General features: G+C 37.4%; 1 long non-coding RNA gene across 1 annotated transcript; it reads left to right on the plus strand.

Annotated features, from left to right (window-relative positions):
* Positions 1-3,305: 3,305 nt before the first annotated feature.
* Positions 3,306-6,116, plus strand: LOC145502946 (uncharacterized). Its single transcript, XR_014051406.1, has 3 exons — positions 3,306-3,590; positions 3,892-3,934; positions 4,341-6,116. It is a non-coding gene; the product is annotated as an uncharacterized LOC145502946 (long non-coding RNA).
* The last annotated feature ends 1,413 nt before the right edge of the window (positions 6,117-7,529 follow it).

Raw genomic sequence — 7,529 nt, forward strand, 5'->3', positions numbered from 1 at the left:
GGTGCATGTGGCTCTTTTCTGTGTTTATTTGTCAACCAGGGCCGGGTTGTTCAAAAGCCAGTTAACGCTAACCCAGGTTTAAAAGTTAACCGAAGTCGTCATTTTCTTGTATAGAAACGTTTTTCACTACCAATGTTTTGAGTAGTTTGAGATTATTCCAACTTAAAATTGAATGACAAACAATATAAACAGAAAACATCACCGAAAAGTTAGAAAACTGAAATCAAAATTCTTGCTAATCCTGGGTTAGCTTAATCAAACTTTGAACAACCTGGCCCAGAAGAATAGAGATTAGTCCTTCATGATAGCACCATCCTCTAGCATGTCTCCTCACATGTTTGATTCAGCTCCCTTGAATCTGAAGCCTTAGGTTCAGCCTGAAAAATCCCAATAATTACAGAGTTTGTAGAGAGATTGTTTTGTGTCTCTGCTTGAGCAAAGGGGTGAGGGGGTGGGGAGGTAGGGGGGGGGTGGGCGCACATCAATTTAGAGGATAAATAGATGAGACAAAACATCTCTTAGTTCATGACAGCTATTTTGAATATGCAGTCCTCTGATACAAGGTCTGTGGAGGTGCGGTGCCCTCATCAGTAGTTTGTTTGACTCTGGATCAAGCAGTCTGCATTTGGGCCCTGACCGGGGACATTGTGTTAGGTTTTTGTGGGAGACACTTTTGAATTTTCATGTGTGCATTAAATCCAGTAATTGACATGCATGTAGATGCAGAAAGGCATGTAAAGAGATACGGCTAAGAGACAAGGCTAGCAAGGTGCGTTACTTTTTGCCAGTTGTCATAAAAAAGATTGATAGTCTTGCTAGGTATTCTACTTAGAAAGAATGTCAGCCTGTCACAGCTCCTCCTCTCCCTCCCTCCCCCGGCGTCCCAACGTTTCTTCGAGTCGTACCCATTTATACCCCCGGGTGCAAATGTAGAGAGACCCACTATGTTCATGAAATGCCACAACAACCCGGCCAGTGTCCAAACCCGAACTGTACAAACCAGAGTTTAGCAACTTTAGCCCACCATGTACAAGACCCAAGACCTACGATCTTAGATCTTAGGCCTTAAGTACTACATGTAGGTCTTAGGTCGTGGGTCTTGGGTATTGGGTATTGATGTCTTGGGTCCTGACCATGGTGGGTCGTAGGTCTTAGGTCTTGAGACCCCCACCACGCCCATCGAGTCCTCTTAGTGCCTTCCAGAAATTTTCACTCCTTACCCTTTGACTGCTGCTAGCTGTAAAGAATTGGGATTTTTTTCTTACTCACCATGCCAATTCTTTCCTTTACATTCAAAGCTTTTTCCGCAACGTGCAGATTTGTAAATTGCTGCCTCTCCTCCATCCTTTCCCATTTCATATTTTCTTTCCCAATCTTTCTCATTTTCAGTCAAAGTGCGTTTGACAGCATTAAATAAGGTTGTTATACCTCCCAACTCAAGTAATTCTTATTGGAGCAGAACGTGTCATGTGTCATGGATCAAAACTCACGAACGTCCTAAGGAAATAACAACTTGAACTTTCGCAGTGATCAGGTCGTTCACCTTGAAACTGCGGAAAATTTGTGCGTCAGCCGGTGTCAAGCAAAATTTTTTTTCTCAGTTTTTTCTTTTTTGAGTTGGGAGGTAGAACAAAACATTTACTGACTGGCCCCACGTGAAACAGTGAGTTTTGTTTCCCCTCGACCCCCAGTGTTCCTCTTGGCTTCGCCTGGGGGAACATTGACGGTCTCGGGGAAACAAAACTCACTGTTTCCCTTGGGGTTAGTCATTAAGTGCTTCTTGTCATGTATCAGCAGGGTTCATAACAAGTCCAAAATCTATAAAGATTGGGTAATTTTTCAGCTATTCCAGACCTGGAAAAGTATGAAAAAGTATCAAAAGCCAAGGAGTCAAACTTTATGCATTCTTCAGCCCATTCGCCAGCCGTTCTCTTCGGTCGAGCGCAAAGCACACGTCAGGGACTGGGAACGGGTTGCTTGTCGGTGCCATTCGTTGACGTCATCGATCAAATCGTGTAGAAGGTGGCGCTTCGGTTTTAGGCTGTCCAAGCTCCAGAGTTGAGGATTCCCAATGAAGTCGAGCAGCTCGCCATATGTGCTGTTATTCCAGGTAAGTGATTTCACTCATTGCATTGAGCCTACAAAAAGTCAAAAAAAAAGTTTTTAAAAAAATGAAAAATGCTTGAATTTTCCGTTCAAATATATGGATGATGTAGCAGCTTTCGTAAGGTCTCACATGAATGGCTTGCTACCCTTTGAGAGAACAATAGAACAAACAACAGAGACAATGCGCCTAGCCCCAAAACAATAGCAGCTGCTAACAGTGAAGAGAATTACAAGCTTACGAGAGCAGGAGAGCTGCTACAATTCTGAAATACATCAACCAACCCTGGGCCAGAAAAAGTGAGGGTCATTTTTCACGGTGCCGAAGAGAAGTCGGACAATTTTATCCTGACGGAAAAATGGAATTTGTGAAGGGACGCTAGAGAAATACTTTTTTAACTTTTTTAAAATCAATTATTCACGATTCTAAAGATGGCGGCTTATCGGTCATTGTTATCCCAATTAATAAGCAAAATATCAACATAATCATGTTTAAGCCAGGATGATCATGTTCGGATCGACATGGATCAGACCCGAACCATACCGACCCAAGCCGACTGGACTCGATATGACCCGACTCGACCCGATCTGATCTGACTGTCCTGTGTGTCGGAAATGGGTCCAAAAAACCTGAGACCACTTACCGCCAACTAGCTACCAATGAAAAGTCTTTATCAATCAGGTTTTCTCACGCGCTATGCAGTGAAGTCATGTGTCGTGACAAAAAATCTTGTTTCATTTATTATTGCCTGCAACGCGTAAATCGCATTGTAAAAAAATGTAGTGTAAGTGTTTTTTTTTGGGAGGGGGGGGGAGCGGTGGCTCTCTAGCCTCATCCCTCCCCTTGTTAACTTATCAAAATTCTTATGAGATATGATGTTGTCTTTATCAATCAAAGCAAGCTCTTCTTTCCCTCTAGAAGCTCCCTCTTTATCGAGCCCTACCCACCCCACCCACCAAAATATCTTTGAAAGCTAATAACCTCCCTTTCCGTGTGCTTTAAAGAGGTTTAACTTTTGCCAAAATAAATCACAGTTAACTTTGTAAAGTATTGTGAAAACATTTCAAAGCTCAAAACCAAATATCATTTCCAAGATTGCAGACGATTTGAATTTCCCGCGCTCACTTTCAATAAGAAACATAAGAAGACGAGCTAATCAGATAAGCGCACTCTACTCGGCGCGTGATTACAAACTTTACAAAATTTAAATTGCAAATTATGCTTGTGATGAATTTTCCTCTCGCGTGCAATTTGTTCGTAGGTTAACCAACCAAGTTGAAACTTAAAGTTGTAGAAATCCACCTTTGGCTTCGCCTATTGCTTCAAAAACAGTACCAAGCCTCAGTTTAAGATGGTCTATACGTTCAGAGCTGTGAGGAAACCCAAAAACCTGACACAGGAACTTTGCTTCAAGCAAACTCTGAGAGCACGTGCTTTTGAGAAACCAAGATGTCACGCAGCAAATGGCTTTTGAATCCTTCTCAAGGTAAAAACTGTGTTCGAACGTAATGTTGTAGGTTGTAAAATTAATTTAATTTTCTTGTCCTAGTTAGTCGGCGCTAAACAAGATATGTTACTGAAAAAGTCAACGACGGCCAATTGTCAGTTGTCAGTACATGCAAATTATACCTCGTTCACCAAGTCAAAGTATCTGGGTTACATTAAGAACTTCTGGCCATGTATCAATTTCCCGAGGTTACAAGACGGGTTATAAACCTACATGCTAACAAAATAAGGGAAATGGCTGTAAATGGGTTGCTTAAATAGTTTTTTTGATCCTTTTTCAGATGACGATGAAAGGGAGACATCGATTGCAATGGAACGTTACAAGTAACTTGAATCCTTAATTTTCACTTCAAAACTCAAAATTTAAACTCTCCCTACTGGTTATTACACATTTCTTTCTATGCTAGTTGTGGGAATTTGGATCATTACATCTCGACAGTTTCCCTAGTTGATGAACTTCTTTATTCCCACCACCTTTTTGCTTGACCTTTATTGATTTCATAAGGAGAAATCAGATGTTGATCAAGTTTACGTAATCCGCATAGAAATGAAGTGGAAGCTTTAGGAAAAACTGAACATTTAAGTTATGAAAATTTATAGTATTTTTGAAGACGTTCTATATATATTTACTTTTATCGATATGAATACGTACGCTTTGTGCTGAAAGCTGAAGCTCCGACGACATTTCTAGAGCAAGTTCAGTAGTCAAATCTGTTTTTTTTTTTTTCAGGATTTGGGACAATGAGAAGAATGGAGGCAATGCGCTATGGTGTTGGAAACAAACTGAATATATGGAGGAAACATAATGACGAGAAAACACCAAAGAGAATACTAGACGATAGAGCAAAGTAAGATAGATCGTTAGATTTAATTCCAGCTGAAAATTTATTCAAGAATATTAGGCACGGCTAGATGACGATTTTTCTCTTGAATTAAACAACAACAACGAAGAAATATTTGAAGAGAAGACGATGGTCTAGAGCCATGCAAACTGAAATGTATATTTTTCGAACTACTGAAAACACATTTCATCGTTTCAGTTTCATTAAATTTTATTGTTTCATCAAAAAGTTTAACTAGGCCATTTTGTGCGAGGCTCGAAAAATTCGTTGCTGAATTCTAATTGTCTTGTTTGTTGACAAACGAGCCTCGAGTATTGCTTTTCACTAGGATTTTTGGTTTCAAAATATTCACGTAATTTCAATAGGCTTGCCTTGTTTCTGTAAAATGACTCCGTGGCTTTATATTTTTGAAACGTAGCACATCGCTCGCGGGATATATTATCGAGTTTTTATCGAGTTTTTAACGAGAGGCAGATTTTTTATTACTAGTTTTCCAATGAAAAATTTCAGAACGGAAATGAATTTGTCAAAATATCGCTGAACCACTAATTAGTTTCGAACTCTTGGAGTCATTTATAAGAAGGAAGGAAAGCTTGTAATACTTTTGCCTGCCCGGCTGCCTTCTATTTTCGCGGAGGAAATATTAAGGTCTTAAAAATTAAGCACTAAAAATTGATCTTTAGAGAAACGAGAAATATTTCGTGCGTGGCTCGTCACAATTGTAAACATTTTGATGCCGTGAGGAGTTTCGAGCGACCTGTTTACTAAGTTTAGTTTTGAATTTTAAACCTCGCGAACGTTTAAGGCATTTGGGTAGTAGAATTTCTTGCCAGGTTAATCACGCATTGTATAGCTGCAATAAACAAGTTGGTAAAATTGATTGATTTATCTTAATTTTGTCGTGATTTTGAAGCGTTTTTTAGAAGACCTTGCATAATTGCGGAGGTTGTTTCTTCATAAAGAAACTGCAGCCGTAATTGTGCAAATTCTTTGGAATAACGCTTCAATTTCGCTACAAAATTTTGACAAATCAAGTATATTTTTTCCAACTTGTTTATTGCAGCTATACAGTGCGTTGTTTTTTTTTATTTGACAATATCGTTGTAGTTTATTTAAACGTTGCTCAAAACATAGCGTTTTGTACAGCTGTTTTCAAGAGTTTTCCTTTTTTTTACTAGAATGGCAGAATTTTCAAAGATTTTATTAAATTTTCTTTGAATAAGTGTCGTGTAAAAGCTTTATTTTGGAATTCAGCGAAAGCTTGTCTCTATATGCTCATCAAGGTAACCTATGTTGAAAATTTTAATTTTCCCGCCAAAAAACTTAGAAAAATACGGGCGCTAAAAATACGCATGCGCCAATTTTCTTTTTTTTAAAAAATTGTCTTATACTTCATGTACTCCGTTTAAAAAAATTAATTTTCCCGCCAAAAAACTTAGAAAAAATACGGCGCCCAAAATACGCATGCGCCAATTATTTTTTTAATTTTCAAGGATGATATTTAGATTATTTTTCTTAAATTTGATTTTTATTTAATTTTTAAGTTATATTTTTATTCATTGTCAATGAGTGCAATACTCTAATCAAGGGTGAAGTTCTCTTGCAATCTTCATTAACTAAGTAAATATCTCAATAAAGAACAAACATCACGTATTTCTTTTCAATTCTTTTATTTCCTTTAATTCTGCTAATACAAAACTTAATTAATTAAGTAAAATTCAATTAAATTAATTACAAAGGTGTCATCCAAAAAATTGCCCTATATATACTAAGACTTTTGGCGGGAAAATTTGAAGAAATTTGCACAGCGTTTCCCCTGACAACTTTTTTGACAAAAATTTTAAGGGGGTACCCCCTTGAATTTTTCCCGCCAAAAAAATTTAAACATATACCATTTTGAACACAAACTAACGAAAAAAAATTTGATTCGAGTCTTTCAAAAAAAACGTTCTTGAATTCACTGAATATTTGTTTGTGTTCAAGATGGTATATTCCATGATGATATCTTGTTAAATAGTCAGCCGTAAAACGACGAGCAGCTAGAAATCTATTTACAAAAATAAGAAGAGCAACTTAAAATTTCTACTACTGCAACGCTTCTACACAACGTTGAGAGGGTGAAGACATTTCTAAATCAAAATATTTAAGAAAGTTTATATAGCCGGGTAACTTGAGCCCCAACTATATAAACTCTCTTAACTATAACGATTTTAAAATGTCGCCACCATCTCAATTTTGTGCAGAAACGTTGCAGTTGTAGACATTTTAAGTGGCTCGTCTCATTTCTGTAAATAGATTTCTAGCTGCCCGTCATTCACAGCTGAACTATTTAATATGATATCATCATGCAATATATTTCAAGATAGCAAAGGCAAGCCATGAACCCGATAACTCCCACGAAATAATAATAAACCGCGTTTCAGAAATTTTAGAACTTCCGTCATTTCCAGCCGAGATGAAAGAGCAAAACCCGACAAATTAAAGGCCTATTACAAAAAACTGTACATGGCTTGCTTCGTTATCTACTAGAAATTACTTCCAGCGAGGTGTTAAGATTAATATCTGGTTATCAAGCTTCAAATTGTACCGCTACATATCATATCTTCTGTTAAACACTTTTAGCAAAACTATCGGTCAGAAATGAGAAACATTTTAGAAGAATCAGACAGTTGCAATAACATCTTTGGAAAAAGTTTGTCCGTGTAGTAGCAAACGATAACGAAAATATTTTAGAAGAATCAGACAAATGGAACTACGTTCTTTTGTAAGAAATGTAAAGTGAATCAGAAAAAATGAAGGCGATGAAATTTTCAAAGAATCGCACAATTGGAACCAAGTTTTGAAAATCAGAGATATAATGGTGGATTCTGTCTGTCTGTCGGTTGCAGACGAAAGCAATACCATTTTAGAACAATCAAACAATTGGGACTACAAACTTTTGTAAACAACAGATCTACTCGTGAACATTTTCGGTAAAAATGTTTATCAGTCGAAATAGTAGCTTTAACATTTTATAATATTCAGACAATTGAAGCTACATTTCTTAAACTCAATATATCAGATAGTACAAATGAAAG

This window comes from Orbicella franksi, chromosome 11 (genome assembly GCF_964199315.1).
Source record: "Orbicella franksi chromosome 11, jaOrbFran1.1, whole genome shotgun sequence".
In the NCBI taxonomy this organism is placed as follows: domain Eukaryota; kingdom Metazoa; phylum Cnidaria; class Anthozoa; order Scleractinia; family Merulinidae; genus Orbicella; species Orbicella franksi.